Raw genomic sequence first — 24,763 nt, 5'->3', positions numbered from 1 at the left:
TTCACACATGGCTAAACTGCAGACACGGTGTGCGGCGCCACGTGCACAAAAATCAATTGACCAAAGCAATTCCTTTAATGAAACACCACATCCAAACTCTCCCTGACAAATGCCAAAGCAATTGGCTATAGCCGTACCTCTTTTTGCCTGTTTGCTTTTTTCCTTTCCTAAGCCTATAGAAAGATCTGTGCCTTGTTAGCAGCGAGTGACTAGCCAACAATGTGAAACGGCTTGCAATATTTAATATTCCTCAAAATGCCTATTTGCTGTGCTCTTTGTGTCTGTGTTTCTTGCTTGTTTCAGCATTATGCTTAAAGCATCTTCCCTTCATGTGACAATTCCAGTTTCCTTATTTCCCATGTAATCACAATAGCCACAGCGAGCGTGCGTGCGTGCGTGCGTGCGTGCGCGTGCGTGCGTGCGTGTGTGTGTGTGCGTGTGTGTGTGTGTGTGTGTGTGTGTGTGTGTGTGTGTGTGTGTGTGTGTGTGTGTGCGTGCGTATGCGCGCCTGTGTTTAGATGAGTTGTGTGGGGATGGCGTGCCATTGTTTACATATTGTGGCTGTAGTGTAGGCGTTTTTTATTTGTCCCTATCTGTCAGCTGCACAAAGAGGATGATTTGCCCCTCGCCGAGAACAGTGGCTGTGCTCAAACTGCAAATAACTGTAATATGAATTTATCACTAATTCCCAAGCTCTCTGGAGAGGGGGTATAGAGGTGTGCTGGAATGGCAGCATAGCACGCAGCCACCTGTCACAACCTGAAAAAACAGCAGGTACCGCAAAAACAGCCGACCCGTCGGGACCTTTTTTCCACTGTAATTGTCATATACCTCATTCATTGGATTACAGCTTTAATTGGGCCTCATAATTACCACTTATTGTTCTCACTTATTGTTTCTGAGCTCAATTTGTTTGTTTCTGTTCACGCTTTGGCAACACAAAATATTCTTTTGTCATGCCAATGAAGCAATTTGTGTTCAATGCAATTGCATTTAATTTAATTCAAGGAGAGCAGAGGAATAGAAATCAGGAGGGCAAGAGGTAAAAAGGCAGCGAGCATGAGAGGCACCTGCGGACATAGGAAATGAAATGGGAGGGTTTTGAAATTAAATGGAGTTTTAATCATTCTCTCTCCGTTTGAAAGGGCCGTTGGTTTCAACTGACAGACAAAACCTGCAACGAGAGTCTTGGATTATTAACCAAAAATATAAACAATATCAATCTTAATTATATAATGTATCAGTCTGTTTGTAGGAGTCCAAGCTAGAGATGTGTACTCTCTGTTGGTGGTGTTGAATGGTGACGGTCTGCTAGAATACAGTATTAATATTTTCCTGGGCAGCAGTGAGTAAATAGATTATCTTCAGTGCCCTAGGTCATCTCCATATCATTATAAAGAGATTAGTGTGGTCTGGGATCCAATAATCCTAGATAGGATCTGAGATTCATTACAGTTGCCTAAACCTTGGATTATGTGTAAATGTTTTATCCAACACTCAATAATCAGAGATTGAGGAAACACTTTCACACTTGCTAATGCAAAGAGGTAAACTCAATGGTGATTGATTGAATTAATCGTCAGGCATGGAATTAATTGGTCCCCGTAATCCCCATGACAATGGCCTATATCACTAGTGTTGGGTTTGACATTTTGAACATTAAGATATTAAATAAGTGATAGAGAAAGAAGCATAGAATCAAAGGAGAAAGTTAAGGGTTCTCTGTAGAAGGACAGATAGCTGTGGAATGTGTTGGGGGACGGGAGCAGAGCACCGTGTTGATATAGGGAAGACATATGGATATCTGTGGATCAAGGGTGAGGGGTGAGGTCAGTTCCCCTTAAGGGAGTAATCTTAGGCATAAACTAAGGATTGGAGAGAGGGAGTGTCTTAAGTAGGATGTATATAAACTTTCATGTGAGAAATGTTTTGCTGTCTGAATACAGCTGTACAGAACCTTTAGGAAGAATTAAACTTGTTTCAAGCTTCTCTAGTGTCCGTGGGTTATTTACTCTGAAAAATAAGAACCTAACAGTAGTCAACACAATATTGTGATATCACTTACCAAGTAGTCAAAAAAACGACCTAGCTACCAGTCATTAAATATTATATTTCAATACTACAGTATTTGCTACATATTTATTACGTACATAATATATCTAACAGACCATGTCCAACTCCTATTCGGTCCAGAGATTCGTGGCCCCCATCTATAGCCTCCAGGTTATATAGTAGCTACTCTACTGTTGCCCTACTGTTACTCTACTGTGACCAACCGGCTAGAACTGGCTGCAATTTCCCCTTGAATCAGAGCCCTGTTCACCTTAGTCATCAGTAATGACTGGCCAGTAAACACTACAGTACTCTGAGCGACCAATAAATTCAGCCTCTACACAATCCATCTCTGGACCAGCCAGGCCTGATTTAATCTGTTTCCCAAATTACACTCTATTCCCTATTCAAGTTTCAAAGTTTATTCGCCATGTGCACAACAGGTGTAAAACAGTACAGTGAAATTCTTACCTTGAGAGTTCTTTCCCAACATTGCAGTGGCAATAATATAGATAATAATATAAAGTATAATAAAATAAAACACAATAACTACAATGTGAGTTAAAGAAACATGAGAATAGTATATACAGGTCAGTACCTTATTTAATGTGCAGGGGCACTGGAGTGGTTGATGTGGGTTTATACATAAAAAGTACAAAATACATGTAAACAGGGCTGAAAAGTGATTGGTGGCAGGAATATATTAATACTTTTTATGTAATATAATATTTTCCAACATGCTCTATTGAAGGGAGATTTTCTAAAATGATTTGTTTGAATGTAATTTGTGTTTTTACAATGATTGGTTGTACATTGATTGATTGATTGATAAATGTTATGCTACACATACATTTTTCTAAACTAATCCAATCTGTTAGTAATTAGATTTATTGTACCAGTTACTGAGATGGTTGTTCCAGTTTAGGTCAAATCAAATTTTATTAGTCACATGCGCCGAATACAACAGGTGTAGTAGACCTTACAGTGAAATGCTTACTTACAAGCCCCTAACCAACAATGTAGTTTAAAAAAACAAATAATTAAAGAGCAGCAGTAAAATAATAGCGAGACTATATACAGGGGGTACCGGTACAGAGTCAATGTGCGGGGGCACTGCTTAGTCGAGGTAATTGAGGTAATATGTGCATGTAGGTAGAGATATTACAGCGACTATACATAGATAATAAGAGTAGCTGCGGCGTAAAAGGGGGGAGGGGGCAATACAAATAGTCCGGGTAGCCATTTGATTAGATGTTCAGGAGTCTTATAGCTTGAGGGGTAGAAGCTGTTTAGAAGCCTCTTGGACCTAGACTTGGCGCTCCTGTACCACTTGCCATGCGGAATCCGAGAGAACAGTCTATGACTGGTGTGGCTGGGGTGTTTGACCATTTTTAGGGCCTTCCTCTGACACTGCCTGGTATAGAGGTCCTGGATGGCAGGAAACTTGGCCCCAGTGATGTACTGGGCCGTACACACTACCCTCTGTAGTGCCTTGTGGTCGGAGACCGAGTAGTTGCCATACCAGGCAGTGATGCAACTAGTCAGGAGGCTCTCGATGGTGGATCTGAGGACCCATGCCAAATCTTTTCATTCTTCTGAGGGGGAATAGGTTTTTTGTGCCCTCTTCACGACCATCTTGGAGTGCTTGGACCATGTTAGTTTGTTGGTGATGTGGACATCAAGGAATTTGAAGCTCTCAACCTGCTCCACTACAGCCCAGTCGAGAAGAATGGGGGCGTGCTCGGTCCTCCTTTTCCTATAGTCCACAATCATCTCCTTAGTCTTGATCACGTTGAGGGAGAGGTTGTTGTCCTGGCACCACACGGCCAGGTCTCTGACCTTCTCCCTATAGGTTGTCTTGAGGTTGAGGTTGTCTCAGTATTCAATCTTCCCTACCCTGGCAGTCATTCTGAATGCAGGATCCGGGTGATTAACAATTCCACTTGTTGGATATCCTAACTCTGGCTGGATTTCAATAGGAATTACACATCACTTTGCAAGCTAGCATAATGTGACTTGCAGGCCTGATGTGGCCTGTAAACCAGGAGATTCCTAACACCCTTCATAGAGGGTTCTAGGTAGAACCATTTACCATATACCATAGAATGGTTCCCCTTATGGGGCCAAACCGAAGAACCCTGTATGTTTCTACTTAGTACCTTGTGTAGTTGTTAGCCATTTAACAGGCTTAAATATAAGCTGTTTAGGAGTCTGTTGGTCTGAGCATTGCCAGATGGGAGCATTAGAACTATTAGAACTATATTTACTATTATAGTGCAGTACTGCTGATCAGTGCTCTATAGAACCTGGTCAAAAGTATTGCACTATATATTTTTTTTAAAAGCTTGACATTTTGCAAGGTGAATTCTCTTAAGATGCACCATCTTGTTTTCAAGAATGTTTAAAAAATACAAACAATTACAAGAATTTATTCAACTACTGTTGAATAAAAAGTATCTATTTTTTATTACATTAACAGCATAAAAAAGTTGATGTACAAGTACTAATAGTCCTACAAATAATACAAACTACTGCTACAACTACTAATACAATTAATAAGACTAAGTATCTATAAAATATACAGTACCAGTCAAAAGTTTGGACACACCTACTCATTCAAGGGTTTTTCTTTATTTTGACTATTTTCTGCATTGTAGAATAATAGTGAAGACATCAAAACTATAACATAACACACACGGAATCATGTAGTAACTAAAAAATAGTTTATTTTATATTTTAGCTTCTTCAAAGTAACAATTATTTGCCTCGATGACAGCTCTTCTTTGCCTTGAACACACTCTTGACATTCTCTCAACCAGCTTCATGAGGTAATCACCTAGAATGCATTTCAATTAACAGGTGTGCCTTCTTAAAAGTTCATTTGTTAATGCGTTTGAGCCAGTCAGTTGTATTGTGACATGGTATGGGTGGTATGCAGAAGATAGCCCTATTTGGTAAAATACCAAGTCCATATTATGCCAAGAAAAGCTCAAATAAGCAAACAGAAATGACAGTCCATCATTACTTTTAAGACAGTTTCTTCAAGTGCAGTCGCAAAAACCATCAAGCTCTATGATGAAACTGGCTCTCATGAGGACCTCCACAGGAAAGGAAGACCCAGAGTTGCCTCTGCTGCAGAGGATAAGTTCATTGTGTGAATCAGACATTTGTGGTCAAATTGTTGCAAAGAAATCACTACTAAAGGACACCAATAATAAGAAGAGTCTTGCGTGGGCCAAGAAACACAAGCAATGGACATTAGACCGGTGGAAATCTGTCCTTTGGTCTGATGAGTCCAAATTTGAGATTTTTGGTTCCAACCACCGTGTCTTTGTGAGATGCAGGGTAGTTGAACGGATGATCTCTGCATGTGTGGTTCCCACCATGAAGCATGGAGTAGGAGGTGTGGGGGTGCTTTGCTGGTGACACTGTCTGTGATTTATTTAGAATTTAAGGCACACTTAACCAGCATGGCTCCACAGCATTCTGCAGCGATACGCCATCCCATCTGGTTTGTGCTTAGTGGGACTGTCATTTGTTTTTCAACAGAACAATGAACCAAACCACCTCCAGGCTGTGTAAGGGCTATTTGACCAAGAATGAGAGTGATAGCGTTACTGCATCAGATGGCCTCAACAATCACCCGACATCAACCCAATTGAGATGGTTTGGGATGAGTTGGACTGCAGAGTGAAGGAAAAGCAGCCAACAAGCATATGTGGAAACTCCTTCAAGACTATTGGCAAAGCATTCCAGGTGAAGCTGGTGGAGAGAATGCCAAGAGTGTGCAAAGCTGTCATTAAGCTAAAGGGTGGCTACTTTGAACAATCTCAAATATAAAATATATTTTGATTTGTTTAACACTTTTTTGGTTACTGCATGATTCCAAATGTGTTATTTCAGAGTTTTGATGTCTTCACTATTGTTCTGCAATGAAGAAATAGTAAAAATAAAGAAAAACCCTTGAATGAGTAGGTGTCCAAACTTTTGACTGGTACTATACACACATCCATATTGACAAATGTCTTCACATGGTGATGTTTCTACAAATATTTTTTTTGTTAACATTTGAAAAAGGGCTTTCTTGAATTCATTGTGTGATTTTAATGCCATGATTTTTGTAGGGAGATGATTCCAGTCATTTGGGCCTTTTGTATTTGAAAAATCTTACTCTCACCTCATGATGTACCCTTGGAATGTGTAATTGCTGCTGTTGTTGAAAGTGGTAGTGTGATTTTTTTTAAAGTTAGTTGTTCCTTAGTACTGTATATACAGGGACATTTAAGTTGATACATTTAAAAATAAATTAGTAATGATGCAGTTGTCTTCTGTTTGCATGACAGACAATTTAGGGATCCATACATTGTGCACTTTTGGGTCTTATTATAGCTTCCAAAAATTGAATCTGCAAAGATTGTAATAAATTACATCTATTTTGCAAAGTAAGCTGTTTTAATAGATGTCACCATAGTCTAGAATTGGAAGCAGCAGTTGGGTTACTAAGGTATTTCTAATGGATATCCCTATATAGGGAATAGAGTGTCATTTGGGATGGAACCTAAGCATTCAGACCGACAAACTCCCTGGCATGGTCAGGTCTGATTTGTTTGCGTCCCAAATGGTGCCTAATCTCTATATAGTGCACTACTTTTGAACAGGACCCATAGGGCTCTGGTCAAAAGTAGTGCATTATGTAGGGAAAATGGTGCCTTTTGCAACACTGCTGATGGATGACTCATGTTGTTTTTGATCATAAATTAATTGCATTAAATCAAATCAAATAAATAAATAAATACACACATCTAAGTAAAGGAATGGAATAAGAATATATGAATATATGGATGAGCAATGACAGAGAGGCTTAGGCAAGATCAATTAATCAAATTTATTTATGAAGCCCTTCTTACATCAGCTGATGTCGCAAAGTGCTGTACAGAAACCCAGCCTATAACCCCAAACAGCAAGCAATGCAGGTGTAGAAGCACGGTGGCTTGGAAAAACTCCCTAGAAAGACCAGAACCTAGGAAGAAACCTAGAGAGGAACCAGGCTGTGAGGGCTGGCCAGTCCTCTTCTGGATGTGCCGGGTGGAGATTATAACAGAATATGGCCAAGATGTTATATGTTCATAGATGACCAGCAGGGTCAAATAAAATAATCACAGTGGTTGTCGAGGGTGCAACAGGTCAGCACCTCAGGAGTAAATGTCAGTTGGCTTTTCATAGCCGATCATTCAGAGTATCTCTACCGCTCCTGCTGTCTCTAGAGAGTTGAAAACAGAAGGTCCTGGACAGGTCAGGGTTCCATAGCCACAGGCAGACCAGTTGAAACTGGGGCAGCAGCACGGCCATGTGGACTGGGGACAGCAAGGAGTCATCAGGCCAGGTAGTCCTGAGGCATGGTCCTAGGGCTCAGGTCCTCTGAGAGAAAGAGAGCGAGCGAGAGAATTAAAGAGAGCATACTTAAATTCACACAGGACACCGGATAAGACAGGAGAAATACTTCAGATATAACAGACTCACCCTAGCCGTCCCGACACATAAATTACTGCAGCATAAATACTGGAGGCTGAGACAGGAAGGGTCGGGAGACACTGTGGCCCCGTCCTACGATACCCCCGGACAGGGCCAAACAGGCAGGATATAACCCCACCCACTTTGCCAAAGCACAGCCCCCACACCACTAGAGGGATATCTTCAACCACCAATTTACCATCCTGAGGCAAGGCCGAGTATAGCCCACAAAGATCTCCGCCACGCGGTGCCAGACGCCACGCGGTGCCAGACCGGACAGGAAGATCACGTCAGTGACTCAACACACTCAAGTGACGCACCCCTCCTAGGGACGGCATGAAAGAGCACCAGTAAGCCAGTGACTCAGTAAGCCAGTTAGAGGCAGCACCAGTAAGCCAGTTAGAGGCAGAGAATCCCATTGGAGAGAGGGGAACCGGCCAAGCAGAGACAGCAAGGGCGGTTCGTTGCTCCGGTGCCTTTACGTTCACCTTCACACTCCTGGGCCAATCATGGGACCTACTGAAGAGATGAGTCTTCAATAAAGACTCATGCAATATATGGTATAAAATACAGTAGATACATATGAGATGAGTAATGCAAGATATGTAAACATTATTAAAGGGGCCGGCAGGTAGCCTATTGGTTAGAGCATTGGACTAGTAACCGAAAGGTTGCAAGATCAAATCCCCGAGCTGACAAGGTAAAAATCTGTCATTCTGCCCCTGAACAAGGCAGATAACCCACTGTTCCTAGAGGAAGAGGCACTGTTGCGCCTTCTTCACCACACTGTTTGTGTGGGTGGACCATTTCACTTTGTCTGTGATGTGTAAGCCGAGGAACTTAACTTTCTACCTTCTCCACTGCTGTCCCATCGATGTGGATAATGGGGTTCTCCCTCTGCTGTTTCCTGAAGTCCATGATCATCTCCTTTGTTTTGTTGACATTGAGTGAGATGTTGTTTTCCTGACACCACATTTCGAGAGCCCTCACCTCCTCCCTGTAGGCTGTCTCGTCGTTGTTGGTAATCAAGCCTACTACTGTTGTGTTGTCTGTAAACTTGATGATTAAGTTGGAGGTGTGCATGGCCATGCAGTCATGGGTGATCAGGGAGTACAAGGAGGGGGCTGAGCATGCACCCTTGTGGGGCCGCAGTGTTGAGGATCAGCGAAGTGGAGTTGTTGTTTCCTACCCTCACCACCTGGGGGCGGCCCGTCAGGAAGTCCAGGACCCAATTGCACAGGGTGGGGTTGAGACCCAGGACCACCTGATAAGCTTGGAGGGTACCATGGTGTTGAATGCTGAGCTACAGTGAGGGAAAAAAGTATTTGATCCCCTGCTGATTTTGTACGTTTACCCACTGACAAAGAAATGATCAGTCTATAATTTTAATGGTAGGTTTATTTGAACATTGAGAGACAGAATAACAACAACAAAATCCTGAAAAACGCATGTCAAAAATGTTATACATTTCTTTGCATTTTAATGAGGGAAATAAGTTTTTGACCCCTCTGCAAAACATGACTTAGTACTTGGTGGCGAAACACTTGTTGGCAATCACAGAGGTCAGACGTTTCTTGTAGTTGGCCACCAGGTTTGCACACATCTCAGGAGGGATTTTGTCCCACTCCTCTTTGCAGATCTTCTCCAAGTCATTAAGGTTTCGAGGCTGACGTTTGGCATAACTCGACCCTTCACTCCCTCCACAGATTTTCTATGGGATTAAGGTCTGGAGACTGGCTAGGCCACTCCAGGACCTTAATGTGCTTTTTCTTGAGCCACTCCTTTGTTGCCTTGGCCATGTGTTTTGGGTCATTGTCATCCTGGAATACCCATCCACGACCCATTTTCAATGCCCTGGCTGAGGGAAGGAGGTTCTCACCCGTGATTTGACGGTACATGGTCCTGTCCATCGTCCCTTTGATGTGGTGAAGTTGTCCTGTCCCCTTAGCAGAAAAACACCCCCAAAGCATAATGTTTCCACCTCCATGTTTGACTGTGGGGATGGTTTCTTGGGGTCATAGGCAGCATTCCTCCTCCTCCAAACACGGCGAGTTGAGTTGATGCCAAAGAGTTCCATTTTGGTCTCATCTGACCACAACACTTTCATCCACTTTCATCCGGCATGTATATGTGCTTTCTTGAGCAGGGGGACCTTGCGGGCGCTGCAGGATTTCAGTCCTTCACGGCGTAGTGTGTTTCCAATTGTTTTCTTGATGACTATGGTCCCAGCTGCCTTGAGATCATTGACAAGATCCTCCCGTGTAGTTCTGGGCTGATTCCTCACCGTTCTCATGATCATTGTAACTCCACGAGGTGAGATCTTGCATGGAGCCCCAGACTGAGGGAGATTGACAGTTCTTTTGTGTTTCTTCCATTTGCGAATAAGCGCACCAACTGTTGTTACCTTCTCAGCAAGCTGCATGGCGATGGTTTTGTAGCCCATTCCAGCCTTGTGTAGGTCTACAATCTTGTCCATGACATCCTTGGAGAGCTCTTTGGTCTTGGCCATGGTGAAGATTTTGGAATCAGATTGATTGATTGCTTCTGTGGACAGCTGTCTTTTATACAGGTGACAAACTGAGATTAGGAGCACTCCTTTTAACCTCTCTGCGCACGGAACCTAACCTAACCTTAAACATTCATGAAAATACAAGTGTCTCACGTATCGAAAGCCTAGAATCTTGCTAATCCAACTGCGTTGTCAGATTTAAAAAAGGATTTACTGCGAAAGAATACGGTGCGGTTATCTGAGCATAGAGCCCCATAAAAAAATCTATTTTAACCAGCACAGGTGTAACATAATCACAAACTGCATTAAAATAAATAGTTTACCTATGACGATCTTCGTCTGTTTGCAATTCCAATGCTCATTGTTACACAATGAATGATCTTTTGTTTGATAAAATCCGTTTTTATAGCCTAACACAAATCATTTTGTGAACCGCTTGTGTCGTGAATTCCGTCTCATTCCATTTTCGACGACACATTCCAGGTAAATAACCCACACAGAACGTGACTTTTCCAGTCATGTTTGGTTTCACTGCAATCAACTGGTTTGTTTGTAACACAATCAAACGTGATGGGCCATTTCGCGGGATGTATTGACTGAAATAAACCGATTTGAAGACAACAAGTCATGACATCATTGTGCACCAATGATTTGCCCGCTGTTTCGTTGATTGACTGTCTTTTAACCCAATGACCACTGATTGTCTTGAAATCTAGCTGGGTAAAAGGCTAATGAGCTGAGCTAAACGGCAATACGCCATGTTTATGTGTTGCAAGACCAACCCATGTAGTAAGCTCCAGCGTAACGAGAGTCATTCGCTATTGAAGTTTCATACCGGAAAGAGAAGCACATATTACGCACTGCATTGTTTGGTGAACGCGCAGATTCAGCTGTTTATATATCAATCATTATGGCGACTAAGTCAGGGAAAGCTAAATCTAAGTCTAGATATACAGATGTACACACAATTTTAGAATAAATTGATTGGGAAAGTGAGACAGAGATTGTTGTAGGATGCTTCATTTAGCGATTGTGGAGGAATATTTTTTGAACGGGAGAGGACATCGTTTTGGACTGGTAAGTTCTTATCATGCTAATGCCCTTGTTTGAAATTAATAATATAAAATATTATTTGTGATTTAAAAAAAAAAAAATTTTTGAAGCAATATATAAACATGTAATGTCATGAAATGTGAGATGCGTGTGTCTGCCACCCCACCCCAACCCACATGAAATAGCCTATTTGAAGCTGTTGAGGAGAGGGCAGGACCACATCAATGGCCAAAGTGAAATGGAGAAGGTAGATACAGCTGGTCTGTTGTAATATAATAAAGACAGTAGATCTAGCTGGTCTGTCATAATATAATAGAGACGGTAGATCTAGCTGAAATGTCATAATATAAAAGAGACAGTAGATCTAGCAGGTAATAATAATATAATAATATATTCAACCTAATATATTCAACCTTCAACTCTCTCTATATATATATCTGTTTATTATACCTGTTGATAAAGGGCTCATATGTGAATCTGTTCTAACTGAACATTTTATTTCACAGTGACACTGACTCCGAATGGGAGTCTTATCCGGTGTCCTGTGTGAATTTAAGTATGCTCTCTCTAATTCTCTCTTTCTCTCTCTTGGAGGACCTGAGCCCTAGGACCATGTGTCAGGACTACCTGGCATGATGACTCCTTGCTGTCCCCAGTCCACCTGGCCTTGCCGCTTTTCCAGTTTCAACTGTTCAGCCTGCGGCTATGGAACCATAAACTGTTCATTTTTACTCTTGAGGTGCTGTCCTGTTGCACCCTCTACAACCACTGTGATATCAACCTGGCACAGCCAGAAGAGGACTGGCCACCCCTCATAGCCTGGTTCCTCTCTAGGTTTCTTTCTAGGTTTTTGCCTTTCTAGGGAGTTTTTCCTAGCCACCGTGCTTCTACACCTGCATTGCTTGCTGTTTGGGGTTTTAGGCTGGGGCTATATAATAGATTTGATTTGATAGAGGACTGAGGGTCTTCCAAATATTGAAAGTATGTAAATAGTTACCCATGTTATTTTGTAAATGTATATATATATTTTTTTTCATATATTTTTTAATCAATAATTATTTTTCCCCCCCATTTTTTTTTTGGGGGGTGGGGGTTGGGGGGTGTGTTAGAATACCATTCTGGTATTTTGTATATAGTTATGTGTTACAAAATGTATACCTTCACCAATTTGGCCACTTGGGTACATTTGGGCTACTTGTGTGGGACACCTGGGTGACTTCATGATCAATGTCATGTAGCACACTCATTTTGGAAGTTATCATTCTGAAACTTTGCACATGTACTGTTGCCCTCTTATATTTTTCACTGAAATTGTCCCCATCATCCTCTCTGAATGTACGTTTTATCTTGTTCATTTTAACGATACAAAAATAAAAAACATATGTTTTTTAAAATTGTTTTATCTAAACCAGATCTATTGTGTTATATTCTCCTACATTCAATTCACATGTACACAAACTTCAGAGTGTTTTCTTTCAAATGGTACCAAGAATATGCATATCATTGGTTCTGTGCCTGAGCTACAGGCTGTTAGATTTGGGTATGTCTTCAGGCGGAAATTGCACAAAGTAGGGGGGGAGCTGTAAGAGGTTAAGAGTGTGCTCCTAATCTCAGATCGCTACCTGTATAAAAGACACCTGGGAGCCAGAAATCTTTCTGATTGAGAGGGGGTCAAATACTTATTTCTCTCATTAAAATGCAAATCAGTTTATAACATTTTTGGCATGCGTTTTTCCGGATTTGTTGTTGTTATTCTGTCTCTCACTGTTCAAATAAACCTACCTTCAAAATTATTGACTGATCATTTCTTTGTCATTGGGCAAACGTACAAAATCAGCAGGGGATCAAATACTTTTTTCCCTCACTGTATAGTCAATGAACAGCATTCTTACATAGGTATTCCTCTTGTCCAGATGGGATAGGGCAGTGTGATGGCGATTGCATCGTCTGTGAACCTATTTGGGGTCGTTAGCAACTCAAAGAGGATCTAGGATGACCGGTAAGGTGGAGGTGATATGATCTTTGACAAATTTCTCAAAGCACTTCTTGATGACAGCAGTAAGTGCTACGGGGCGATAGTCATTTACCTCAGTTACCTTTGCTTTCTTGGGTACAGGAACAATGGTGGCCATCTTGAAGCATGTAGGGACAGCAGAGTGGGGTAGGGAGAGATTGAATATGTCCGTAAACACACCAGCCAGCTGGTCTGCGTATGCTCTGAGGACACGGCTAGGGATACTGTCTGGGCCAGGAGCCCTGCAAGGGTTAACACGTTTAAATATCTTATTCACATCAGCCACGGAGAAGGAGAGCCCACAGTCCTGGATAGCGGGCCACGTCGGTGGCACTGTATTATCCTCAAAGCGGGCAAAGAAGGTGTTTAGTTTGTCTGGAAGCAAGACGTCGGTGTCCGTGACGTGGCTGGTTTTCCTTTTGTAGTCCGTGATTGTCTGTAGACCCTGCCACATACGTTTTGTGTCTGAGCCGTTGAATTGCGACTCCACTTTGTCTCTATACTGACATTCTGCTTGTTTGATTGCCTTGCTGAGTGAATAACTACACTGTTTATATTCAACCATATTCCCAGTCACCTTTCCATGGTTAAATGCGGTGGTTCAAGCTTTGTTTTGCGCAAATTCCGCCATCTATCCACGGTTTATGGTTAGGATAGGTTTTAATAGTCACAGTGGGTACCACATCTCCTATACACTTCCTTATAAACTCACTCACCGAATCAGCGTATACATCAATATTATTCTCTGAGGCTACCTGGAACATATCCCAGTCTGCTTGATCAAAACAGTCTTGAAGCGTGGATTCCGATTTGGTCAAACCAGCGTTGAATAGTCCTTGTCATAGGTACATCCTGTTTGAGTTTCTGCCTTTTGGAAGGGAGGAGCAAAATGGGATATACACTGCTGTGACAATAACTGAAGATAATTTGTTTGGGAGATAATACATTCGGCATTTGATTGTGAAGAATTCTAACAAAAGGACTTGAGTTCCTGTATGTTGTTACAATAATAATTTTTCTTCCCTGAGAAATGTTTATTCCTGTCGGTGCGACGCACAAAGAATCCAGGTGGCTGTACCGACTCCGACAGCAACAGAGTATGTTACAATCCCTGATGTCTCTCTGGAAAGCAACCCTTGCCCTGATTTCGTTGACCTTATTATTTAGAGACTGGACATTCGCGAGTAATATACTTGGAAGCGGTGGGTGCTGTGCACTCCTCCGAAGTCTGACCAGAAGATCGCGCCATCTTCCTTTTCTCCTGCAGCATTGTTTTGTGTCAGCCTCTGGAATCAGTTCAGATGCCCTGGGTCGTTCAGACAAAGGATCCGCTTCGGGAAAGTCCTATTCCTGGTAAGTTGACGTTGCTCTGATATCCAATGGTTCTTCCCAGCTGAGTGTAATAACACTTAAGATTTTCTGGGCTAACATTTGTAAGAAATAATACATAAAAAAACTAAATACTGCAAAGTTTCGTAAGGACTTGAAGCGAGGCAGCCCTCTGTCGGTGCCATCTTGGAACATTATTACAGGTTGCTTGTTGTAATTAATGCCGATGATTATGTGTTACTAATGCCAATATGCTAGAGTGCAAATTACCAAGTCGACGTTTGTGATGACTAACCTGTTGTCACAAATAATTACTGTTTTCTACCATGTAATAGTGCAGTCCCTAATGCTTTGTTGGTTGGTTGTACCACTGTAAACTTGGAGTGATTATTTCCGCTGGATACGCATGCATTCAACATGCCAATCAAAATCTAAATGCACTGCAACATTTAGTGAGTAGCATGTTGAAATCAGAGAGAGACAGAAAAAACAGGTTGAAGCTATGCTACAGTCTTTGACATCCATTTATTTTCCCCAGTCTAACTTCCAGTCTCCAGCCAGCCTTGATCTGGTCAGCTGCCCTTTCCCCTCTTTCTCCCTTGTTCTTTATTGACTGTAGAGTGTAAAGGTGTGTTAAACTAGCATCAATGTAATCGTGGGCATTAGCCCTTTGAACTAGAGATTGACCTATTAATCGGAATGGTCGATTAATTAGGGCCGATTTCAAGTTTTCATAACAATCGGAAATCAGTTGGCCAATTATTATTATTATTATTATTATTATTTATTTTTTACACCTTTATTTAATATTTTTTTAACTAGGCGAGTCAGTTAAGAACACATTCTTATTTTCAATGACGGCCTAGAAACAGTGGGTTAACTGCCTCTTTCAGGGGCAGAACGACAGATTTTCACCTTGTCAGCTCGGGGGATTCAATCTTGCAACCTTACAGTTAACTAGTCCAACACTCTAACCACCTGCCTCTCGTTGCACTCCACGAGGAGACTGCCTGTTACGCGAATGCAGTAAGCCAAGGTAAGTTGCTAGCTAACATTAAACTTATCTTATAAAAACAATCAATCAGTCAATCATAATCACTAGTTAACTACACATGGTTGATGATATTACTAGTTTAACTAGCGTGTCCTGCATTGCATATAATCGATGCAATGCGTATCTTTGCTCCAATGTGAACCTAACCACGAACATCAATGCCTTTCTTAAAATCAATACACAGAAGTATATATTTTTAAACCTGCATATTTCGCTAAAAGAAATCCAGGTTAGTAGGCAATATTAACCAGGTGAAATTGTGTCACTTCTCTTGCGTTTATTGCACGCAGAGTCAGTGTACAGTGCCTTGCGAAAGTATTCGCCCCCCTTGAACTTTGCGACCTTTTGCCACATTTCAGGCTTCAAACATAAAGATATAAAACTGTATTTTTTTGGGGAAGAATCAACAATAAGTGGGACACAATCATGAAGTGGAACAACATTTATTGGATATTTCAAACTTTTTTAACAAATCAAAAACTGAAGAATTATTCAGCCCCTTTACTTTCAGTGCAGCAAACTCTCTCCAGAAGTTCAGTGAGGATCTCTGAATGATCCAATGTTGACCTAAATGACTAATGATGATAAATACAATCCACCTGTGTGTAATCAAGTCTCCTTATAAATGCACCTGCACTGTGATAGTCTCAGAGGTCCGTTAAAAGCGCAGAGAGCATCATGAAGAACAAAGAACAAACCAAGCAGGTCCGAGATACTGTTGTGAAGAAGTTTAAAGCCGGATTTGGATACAAAAAGATTTCCCAAGCTTTAAACATCCCAAAGAGCACTGTGCAAGCGATAATATTGAAATGGAAGGAGTATCAGACCACTGCAAATCTACCAAGACCTGGCCGTCCCTCTAACCTTTCAGCTCATACAAGGAGAAGACTGATCAGAGATGCAGCCAAGAGGCCCACGATCACTCTGGATGAACTGCAGAGATCTACAGCTGAGGTGGGAGACTCTGTCCATAGGACAACAATCAGTCGTATATTGCACAAATCTGGCCTTTATGGAAGAGTGGCGAGAAGAAAGACATTTCTTAAAGATATCCATAAAAGTGTCGTTTAAAGTTTGCCACAAGCCACCTGGAAGACACACCAAACATGTGGAAGAAGGTGCTCTGGTCAGATGAAACCAAAATTGAACTTTTTGGCAACAATGCAAAACGTTATGTTTGGTGTAAAAGCAACACAGCTCATCACCCTGAACACACCATCCCCACTGTCAAACATGGTGGTGGCAGCATCATGGTTTGGGCCTGCTTTTCTTCAGCAGGGACAGGGAAGATGGTTAAAATTGATGGGAAGATGGATGGAGCCAAATACAGGACCATTCTGGAAGAAAACCTGATGGAGTCTGCAAAAGACCTGAGACTGGGACGGAGATTTGTCTTCCAACAAGACAATGATCCAAAACATAAAGCAAAATCTACAATGGAATGGTTCAAAAATAAACATATCCAGGTGTTAGAATGGCCAAGTCAAAGTCCAGACCTGAATCCAATCGAGAATCTGTGGAAAGAACTGAAAACTGCTGTTCACAAATGCTCTCCATCCAACCTCACTGAGCTTGAGCTGTTTTGCAAGGAGGAATGGGAAAAAATGTCAGTCTCTCGATGTGCAAAACTGATAGAGACATACCCCAAGCAACTTACAGCTGTAATCGTAGCAAAAGGTGGCTCTACAAAGTATTAACTTAAGGGGGCTGAATAATTTTGCACGCCCAATTTTTCAGTTTTTGATTTGTTAAAAAAGTTTGAAATATCCAATAAATGTCGTTCCACTTCATGATTGTGTCCCACTTGTTGTTGATTCTTCACAAAAAAATACAGTTTTATATCTTTATGTTTGAAGCCTGAAATGTGGCAAAAGGTCGCAAAGTTCAAGGGGGCCGAATACTTTCGCAAGGCACTGTATATGCAACAGTTTGGGCTGCCTAATTTGCCAAAATTGTACGTAATTATGACATACATTGCACAACCTTCAATGTTAACAGGAATATTTAGACTAATGGATGCCACCCCTTAGATAAAATACTGAACGGTTCCGTATTTCTCTGAAAGAATAAACGTCTTGTTTTCGAGATGATAGTTTCCGGATTCGACCATGTTAATGACCTAAGGCTCGTATTTCTGTGTGTTATTATGTTATAACTAAGTCTATGATTTGATAGAGCAGTCTGAGCAGCAGGCTCTTAAGCATTCATTCAAACAGCACTTTCGTGCATTTTGCCAGCAGCTCTTCGTTGTGCGTCAAGCATTGCGCTGTTTATGACTTCAAGCCTATCAACTCCTAAGATTAGGCTGGTGTAACCGATGTGAAATGGCTAGCTAGTTAGCGGGGTGCGCGCTAACTAGCTAGCGTAGCGTTTCAAACATCACTCGCTCTGAGACTTGGAGTAGTTATTCCCCTTGCTCTGCATGGGTAATGCTGCTTTGAGGGTGGCTGTTGTCGTTGTATTCCTGGTTCGAGCCCAGGTAGGGGCGAGGAGAGGGACGGAAGCTATACTGTTACACTGGCAATACTAAAGTGCCTATAAGAACATCCAATAGTCAAAGGTTAATCAAATACAAATGGTATAGAGAGAAATAGTCCTATAATTCTTATAATAACTACAACCTAAAACTTCTTACCTGGGAATATTGAAGACTCGTGTTAAAAGGAACCACCAGCTTTCATATGTTCTCATGTTCTGAGCAAGGAACTTAAACATTAGCTTTCTTACATGTGTAACGATTCTCGTCTGAGGAAGAGTAGTCAAGATCGAACCAACACCCAGTGTGGTAAGTGTCCATGTTAATATTTGAATATAACAGAACTCGAAACAAAAATGACAACGAGAATGTAAGAAATGAAACAGTCCTGTCAGGTGAAACAACACAAAATAGAAAACAGCTACCCACAAACACAGGTGGGAACAGGCTACCTAAGTATGGTTCTCATTCAGAGACAACGATTGACAGCTGCCTCTGATTGGGAACCATACCAGGCCAAACACATAGAAGTACAAAACCTAGAACAAAACCTAGAATGCCCACCCCAACTCACGCCCTGACCAAACAAAATAGATAAAAAAGGAACTTAGGTCAGGCTGTGACAGTGACAAAGGTGCGGACTCCGGCCGCAAAACCTGAACCTATAGGGGAGGGTCTGGGTGGGCATTTCACCGTGGTGGCGGCTCTGGTGCGGGACGTAGACCCCACTCCACCTTAGTCTTGGCCCACTTATGTGGCGCCTCTGGAGTGGCGACCCTCGCCGCCAACCCCGGACTGGGGACCCTCACAGGGGGCCCCGAACAGGAGGGAGACTCTGGCGGCGCTGGACAGGCAGGAGACTCTGGCGGCGCCGGACAGGCGTCAGTCCGTAGCCTGTTCCCACCTGTGTTTGTGGGTAGTTGTTTTCTGTTTTGTGTTGTTTTTCTGTTTTGTGTTGCACACGCACACGATTGACAGCTGCCTCTGATTGGGAACCATACCAGGCCAAACACATAGAAGTACAAAACCTAAAACAAAACATAGAATGCTCACCCCAACTCACGCCCTCATCCACCACAAAATAGAGACATAAAAAAGGAACTTAGGTCAGGACTTGACATCATGGCACATATTGCACTTCTCCAACACTTTGTTTTTGCATTATTTAAACCAAATTGAACAAATTTCATTATTTATTTGTGGCTAAATTGATTTTATTGATGTATTACATTAAGTTAAAATAAGTGTTCATTCAGTATTGTTGTAATTGTCATTATTACAAATACATTTTAAAAATCGTCCGATTAATCGGTATCGGCTTTTTTTGGTCCTCCAATAATCGGTATCGGTATCGGCGTTGAAAAATCATAATCGGTCGACCTCTACTTTGAACTGCCCTTAATCTGACTTTAAATAAACTCATAAGGGGGCTGCATTCTCTCGTAGGCACCCACACACAAGCACACGCACACAAACCAACACTATTGGAGAGAGACTTATTCTGGGCGCTTATACATACGTGCGTCCGTGCGTACATTTGTGTGTATTTATGACTGTGTGCAGTTGCCCATTATTATGGGCATAGTAGCATGCCCATACAAAAGCCCTTCTGTTGGCACGTTGTACTAGAGCCATGCTCGAGACGCTACTTTAATTGGAATGTAATTGGAGAAGCCCCATTGATCATAAATCACATTCAGCTCCCTCTCCTCCCTCAGTGCAGCTAGCACTCTGCTATGCTTTCCTCCCTCCATCTTCCTCCCACCCTCCTTCCTTCCCTCAATTTCTCCCTCCCTTACAAAGTACGTCAGTCATGTGCAGTGGAGCGACGCAGAGGAACAAGGCCCCCTACTGGGTCCACAGCGCTAGGGTCAATGTACGTCTGGGCACAAACCACTGGAAACAGGGATGGGGAAAGAGAGAGAGGGGATAGGGAGATTAGGAGGAAAGACAGGAAGGGAGAGAATTAAATAATGTGTGATAAGCCCCCAGTCCTATTGTGCGATTTCTTCCAGTGTTTAGTTAAGTGAGATTTGCTTTGGGTGTTTTATTGTTTCCGAATGCTTCAGAGAAGTCAATTTGTTGCCTCATTTGTCTACCGCTGAGATGCATCAGCAGCATTTCACCGGCGTCAGAGTCGAGAAATTATTTCTTATTTAGTCTGAGTATAGATGTGAATCAGGGTTGAGGAGATTGACTGTGCTCCATGTTAAATGCGGGCTTTACAATGAAAAATAAGTTCACCATTTGGAGAGCTCATGTAACAAATTGATTCTGAAGTGGAAGAGGAAAACACAAGAGAACGTTAAAGGAGGCAGAGAAGCTTGTGGTGAAAGAGTCGGATGACACAGGGTCAAACTCTTATGAGACTGAAAAGTGTATCGCAAGAAAGATCGATCGATGAGAATGTGGAGAAAGAGACTCAGAAGAATGGGTATATGTAAAGACAGGATATAAAGGAGGAAGACGATAATTTGGACTGACTTTGCGGTAAAGCACAGCAGTAGAGGGAGACATGGAAGGATGATGAGAAAGCATTGCAAATGCAAAAAAGTGGTTAAATAGATAAACAAAAGAGACAAAGGGAGAAGAGAAGGAAGAATGAATGAAAGGGTGTAGGAGACAGAGAGAGAGAGAGAGAGAGAGTGGGTGGGAGGTCGTGAGTCAGGGGAGAGAGAGGGGCGAGGGAGGGAGGGAGAGAGAGGGGGTGAGGCTGTTGTTTTAAGATCAGTATGGATGAGTGCGTTTACCCTCTGGGGAGGGGGCCCGTTGGCTCTCTCTGTCTGTCATTCCACTCGTTTATGTCTCGCTCCGAGGGAGAGGTAAAGGCCACTGTGTTTGTGTGGGGGGAGGGGGGGGGCAATAATGCTCTTTTCATCATTGAATGCATCTTTTTTCCACCCTCTTCCTCATTTTCCCTTTTCCTTTGTCCTCTCCATCTCGTTTTTCCGCCTCCCTCCCATCTTTCTACTCCCCCTCTATTTCTGCTCCATGTAAACTCTGGCGTGTGACTTGTGGCAGGTCTTTGGTTTTCACTCCACCAAGCATGGTCGCCATTACAGGGTACCCCTCAGAAAATGTTGTTTTGGTAGTGTTGTGTTTTTTAGAGGACGTTCTAAATTCCAATTTCAGCCTCATCGGTAGACCACGTGTTTTGTATGGCCACCAGCGTCTTCACTTCCATTTACTATCAATCCCAGGTGTATTGAGCCTGTGAAGGTAAACAGTAGAAGATGATGACATTATCTGAGATGGCTGTTTTTTTGTGTTTTAAACTGTTTAAACAACACATCCACTAAAATGTGACCGACATGAAGATAAAATGGCCGATAAGAATGTCCATGTATTGGCTATAACCACATACGGAGATCAGATTAAGCCTAGTCCTGGACTAAAAAGCTAATTCAATTGAAAATCCATTTAAATGCTTAATCGGTGTATGGAAAACCACCCCAAAGAGTAATGATAGTTTATTTAATCAGGTTACTCTTTTCAGAAACTACCATCACTGTTTTTGGGGACCTTATATTGTACTGCACATGGAAAGTTTATTAAGGTAGTTAAACTAGAATATAGGTGATTGGGAGGCAAGATCCCCCACAGGTTAAGTATGGAATCTGCCTAAAATGCTTATTTTTACCTGTGCATGTGTGTGTGGGCCTCTCTCACAGCAGGTGTAGCCAAAGTGTGTTACACTAATGTCATCCTGTGTCCGTCCTCCAGCTAAAAGCCAGGAGCAGTCACCTCTACACTTCTCTCAATGTCACCTTGCCCTCTCTCTTCCACTTTCCTCTCTCCTCCTCTCCAAGCCTCCTCTCTCTGTTTGTCATTTTTCATCATCTGTTTGGGTTTCCTAATCTCTGTCCTTTCTCCTGTATGCGTCTCAATTCATCATCTCAACTTGGGTCTTGTGCTGAGGGTTACTAAGTCACTGATATACAGAACAGTAGGAATAGATGATCACAGACACTGACAGAGGGAAGGGGGGGCACGCCCTTCTTCCCTCCATCCATCCCTCATCTATCCATCTATCCATCACTCATCCCTATCTTTCCCCTCTGTGTTTCTTCTTCCCTTATCTTTGTCCTTCCATCTGGATTTCACATATACTCTGACACCTCTACCCTCTCTTCTTTTCCTCCTCCTGGTGCTCTGTCGTTTGACAGATGTCAATCACACACACGCGTGCACACACACTGCCAAGGTAGCAGCAGCAGGGAGTTGTTGTGACCTGTGTGTGTGTGTGTGTGTGTTTGGCTTTCCGTGTGTGTGTCTGTATGTATCCGCCAGGCACTACCTCACATAAGTGTCCTGTACTGTATAAACACTAGCCCACCAGAGCACAAAGCATGTCGACTAGCAGATCACAAAAATCTGAAACACTTAACCCTCACTAGTGCTGTTTGGCAAGTCTCGAGCCACACACACTCCAGTGTGTTCTGTAGGGTAGCCTATGTTACGCACGATTACGTTGATGCCCTCCTTTCCATTATGCTCCAGCTGCACATTTGAATGCACGCCTAAACATGCCATTCGTACGCTCACATGCTCGTTTAAATAGCATACAACATCAACTGTGTTTCTATCTTTACGCACATAAGGTCACATTGAGTTCCTGCATGCTCCACTGAACAAACTGGCTGCATTAGGGCCTCGCAAAATAGTCTCTCCCTGAACTCCAGCTGCTCAGGCTATCTGAAATTCTAATCACCAAACACAGGCATTACCATTATGATGACTATTCCTGCTATGCAGGCAGCTAAGCTTTCTACAAAGTTTAGGTTAAAACGTGAAGGCCAAAGCCATTTCTTTAAAAAAAAAAAACACATTGTGTTTATCCACAAATAATACAAATCACAACTCTCTCCCTCCACCTCTCTCTCTTTGGCTGCCTTTCCCCGTTTCGCTCCAAGTTTAGTTATACATTACCCATCTTTTCTTAATAATCTCTCCCTCTTATCTTTCAATTTTCCCCCTTTGCCTCCCTCCGTCTCGGCCTCTCTTTCTTCTCCTCTGTGTAAAGCACATCACCTCTCCTCTATCTCCATTTCTGTGCTGCCGTTCCTTTCTCATCCCCCCCCACTGCCTCCCCCTCTCCCCTTATCTCTTCCCCCTATATCCCTTCATCTCTCCTTCTTTACCTCACCTCTTCTCTATCTCTCTGCCTGACTCGCTCTGCATTCCGTGGTCCCTCGCTCCCCACCCTCCGTGCTGTCCCCCTGGCCCTGACTGAAATTAAAACCTGACCATGATGGCTTGGTCTGTCCACCTCTCCCGCCAAGGCCCAGCCATATGGGCCTAAGAAATAAACCTTGAAGTATATGATAAAGTACATCAAAACTGCCACGGACCCGCGGCTCTGTAGGCACTGTATATTTTTAGACATCATTCCACATTTTTACAAGCTGTTTCTGTGCCTCTTTCTCCACCTTCCTCTCTCTTCCTCTCCCACCCCTCTCTCTTCCTCTCACCCTCTCACCCTCTTTCTCTCACCCCCCTCTCTTCTTCTCTCTCTCTCTTTGTTATATGGTCTGTCTGAGAGTGAGACGAGAGTCTGCAGTGATTAACACTGATTAAAGTAGTTACACTCATTCAGTGTCGGTGTGTAGACATTTTACTTGTACCAAAAGTCCTCACAAGAATAGTAAACCAGCAAAAATTCAGAGAATTTAGAACATTTTGCCAGTCCCCAAAATTAGGGTTAGGGGTTAGTAGTTAGGGTTTAGTAGTTAGGGTTTAGTAGTTATGGGTTAGGAGTTAGGAGTTGGGAGTTAGGAGTTGGGAGTTAGGGGCTAAGGTTAGGGTGTGTGTGTGTGTGTGCGTGCGTGCGTGTGTGCGTGCGTTAGAATTAGGGTTAGGAGTTGGGAGTTAGGGGTTAGGGAAAATAGGATTTTGAATGGGAATCAATAGTTGGTTCCCTAAAAGTCCTCACAAGTATACAGTAGTAAGACACAACTGTGTGCGTGCGTGCGTGCGTGTGTGTGTGTGTGAAACACACGGTGGGTATGTGTGCATGTGAGACTGGGTGTGTGTTAGACTGTGAAAGTGTCAATCATCTGGCCAGGGTGTCAGAGTAGGGAGAGGCACAGCTGTGGGATCTTGGCAGTTCAGATGGTTCTGTGTGTATGTGTTTGTTCTTGTGTGCGCATGTGTGTGTGTGTGTGTGTGCCTGTGTGTGTGTGCTCACTCCCGTGTGCATGTGTGTTTTCCCCTTTGTCTCATTCTCACCTTGTCTTGTTTCCATAAACACCACCATCACAGATGAACACAACCCCAGTTTTTAACCCAGAAGTGCAATATCAATGCAGTCTGTAAAAAACCTCCTCCATCTTTTTCTACTATGCTATTTTGTCCTTCAAAATAGATATGGTCCCATATTAGGCTACGTTAAAGTGTTTATTCTGCCCATTGAAAGTGTTGCCCATGTAGTCTTGCATAGTGCACCCTATGGGCTGTGATCAAAATTATTGCACTATATAGGGAATAGGGTGTCATTTGGGACGCATCCACTGTATGGTGGATCGAGCATGATGCCCTCAGCCACACCAAGACCCTGACTGCATGGGGTGTTTTTGGTTAAGTGACTCTTTCAGCTGCACAGATTCAGACCCAAATCTAAGAAAAACTATATTAATTATGAAAAGGCACCAGCACATTGCTGAGCTGCAGTACCATCCACTCTAGGGGGGGGGGGGGGGGGGGAGAGCGGAGGAGAGAGAGTGAGGGAGGGAGTGGAAGAGAGACAGAGCTGGAGACACAGAAGGT

At 42.7% G+C, this 24,763-nt stretch overlaps 1 protein-coding gene across 1 annotated transcript in view; it reads left to right on the top strand.

Annotated features, from left to right (window-relative positions):
* LOC139392042 (ephrin-A3-like) overlaps positions 1-24,763 on the top strand; it is a 92,977-nt gene that overhangs the window by 33,965 nt on the left and 34,249 nt on the right. The window lies entirely within an intron of this gene.

Source organism: Oncorhynchus clarkii, chromosome 32, assembly GCF_045791955.1.
Source record: "Oncorhynchus clarkii lewisi isolate Uvic-CL-2024 chromosome 32, UVic_Ocla_1.0, whole genome shotgun sequence".
NCBI lineage: Eukaryota > Metazoa > Chordata > Actinopteri > Salmoniformes > Salmonidae > Oncorhynchus > Oncorhynchus clarkii.
Note: the sequence above shows the minus strand (reverse complement) of the source record. Positions and strands in the feature narration are given on the sequence as shown.